The sequence below is a fragment of the Oratosquilla oratoria genome, chromosome 8, assembly GCF_046742065.1.
Source record: "Oratosquilla oratoria isolate Oo_2021 chromosome 8, ASM4674206v1, whole genome shotgun sequence".
NCBI classification, from domain to species: domain Eukaryota; kingdom Metazoa; phylum Arthropoda; class Malacostraca; order Stomatopoda; family Squillidae; genus Oratosquilla; species Oratosquilla oratoria.
In genome coordinates, this window is record NC_134784.1 from 75,834,368 (window position 1) to 75,836,864 (window position 2,497).

Below are 2,497 nucleotides of genomic sequence, written 5' to 3' on the forward strand. Positions count from 1 at the left end.
CAGAGGTGTTTTCATGTATGGCTCGGACCAGAGAGATGTAGTTGTCCGGACAACTGAAACGTTTGAGAACCCTCCACATGGCAGCTCTTGGTACGCAGTCTAAGGCTTTCTCCAAGTCATAGAAAATTATGAAGAGGATTTTTTTGTTGTTTCCGACTTTTCTCTTGCAGCTGTCTTGCGCAAAAGATCATGTCAGTGGTTCCACGGGATGCAGGAAAGCCGCATTGTGATTCTGAGAGAATCCGCTCCGCCATTTCCTGGAGACGGCTTAGCAGGATCCTTGCAAATATCTTCCCTGCAATGGAGAGCAGCGAAATCCCTAGATAATTACCCCAGAGCTTTCGATCTCCTTTTTTAAAGAGGGTGATGTTGACCGCATCTTTGAGATCTTTTGGAACTTGCTGGACTGTCCATATCTTGAGGATGGGATCTTGCAACCTGGTCTTAAGTGACATCCCTCCGTACTGCAGGAACTCGAAAGGGATTTTATCTAGGCCTAGTGATTTCCGGGCCTTCATTTGATTCATGGCTTTCTCCAATTCCAGAAATGTTGGAGATTCATTCATCCAGAGCTGGACTGGATGCTGCTGGACATTTTTCAGGAAGTCATCTGCAGCTGTCGATGGCCGATTCAGCAGTTGGTAGAAGTGATCTCTCCAACGCTCAAGGATGTCTGTCGGATCGGTCAAGATGGTTGATGAGTCTGCAGAAAGCAGGGAGCCTACTGAGGAACGTACTGGCCATAAAGTTCTTTTGTTCCTGCATAGAAATTCCTAAGGTCCCTGTAATCGGCATATTGTTGAAACTCGACAGTCTTCTGTATCCACCATTGGTTCTGAATTTCTTGCAGTTTTGTCTGGCATAGTTCTTTTAGGTCATGATAGCATGCTTTCTTCCGTTGGCATCGGGTGTCCTGCTTATGGGCCAATCGGACCATGCGTTTAGCATCTATGAGGCGACAGATCTCATTGTCGTTTTCGTCAAACCAGTCCTGGTTCTTCTTCTTGTAACCAATGGTGTCCTTGGCAGCATTACTGATAATATTGCTAATGAAGGTCCATTCTTCCTCCATATTGTTGCTGGCACGAATGGTGGCGAGGTCTTGACAGACTCTTCCCTCATAGATGGTGCTGTAGGCTGGATTTTTAAGTTTTGAGATGTCATATTCCCTTCTAGATGGTTCTTGGGAACGGACTCTCAGTTTCCTTCGAACGGCAAGCGTCTGGCGCGAGACCACTAGACGATGGTCTGTCCGACAGCCATCAGCGCCTAGGACAGCCTTGTTGACATGTACGTATTTTCTATCACTTTGTCGGACAATAACATACTCCAACATGTGCCAGTCTTTTGACCTCGGATGTTGCCACGTAGTCTAATGTCGATTTGGTAAGCGGTACATCGTGTTAGGGATGGAAAGGTTATGTTCTCCGCACAGGCCCAGCAGGAGAAAGCCATTTGCATTGCAGTTTCCGATGCGCTCTTTTCCAATAATGTTCTCCTACAGTTGTTGGTCCTTGCCAACTCTCGCATTGAAGTCTCCCAACAGCAGGAGATGATCGCTTGGTAGTACTCTTCTGATGGTGTTATTCAGTTTTTGATCAAAATGGTTCTTCAGGACTTCTTCAGCATCCAGAGTTGGTGCGTAGGACGAAATGTGAGTCATGAAGTTGTTGTCTGGTAAAGGGACGCGGAGAGTTATGAGCAGCTCGCTAATAGCTGTCAATGTCATTTGATGGTCACGAAAAATGCTGGTTATATATATATATATATATATATATATATATATATATATATATATGTATATATATATATGTATATATATATATATATGTATATATATATATATATATATATATATATATATATATATATAATTGCTGGGTTCGAGTCCTTGGCAGTACCGTATTTCAATTTCAGCATGTCGGCCTCCATTAGATCTCCCGATGTTGATGGCTTAGAATTAAAGTGCATTGTGACTGTTAAAATGTATCCCTAATCACTGGGACCCATTTAGTCTTGTACATATATATATGTATATATATATATATATATATATATATATATATATATATATATATATATATATACCAGCCAAATTGCTGCGAGTTCGTGAATAATCCCTCACTTAACTTTAACCCTTAACCCTTACCAAAATATTTTAATAAAATATAGCTTTAAACACTCCCCCTCCCTAGTGTGCGCCCCCTACCCGAAAGTTGGGAAACTCTAGTTTGAAAATAAATGTATACATAAACACAAATATCATCTACACATTATATTGCGTGCGTGTGTGGATTGACAATAAATGTCCACAGCTAAAAGGTGAAGAAATGTATCTCGTTTATCTATTTTCAAAATTTATATGGTTATAGTGGTTCATTTGAAAAAACCTAGGAGGGGTTTGTGAATAATAAATTTTCCCTTGCACTAGAATTAATAAAAAAAAAAAACAATATTTCAACATTTGGTAAAATTATACAATCATTTTACATTTACA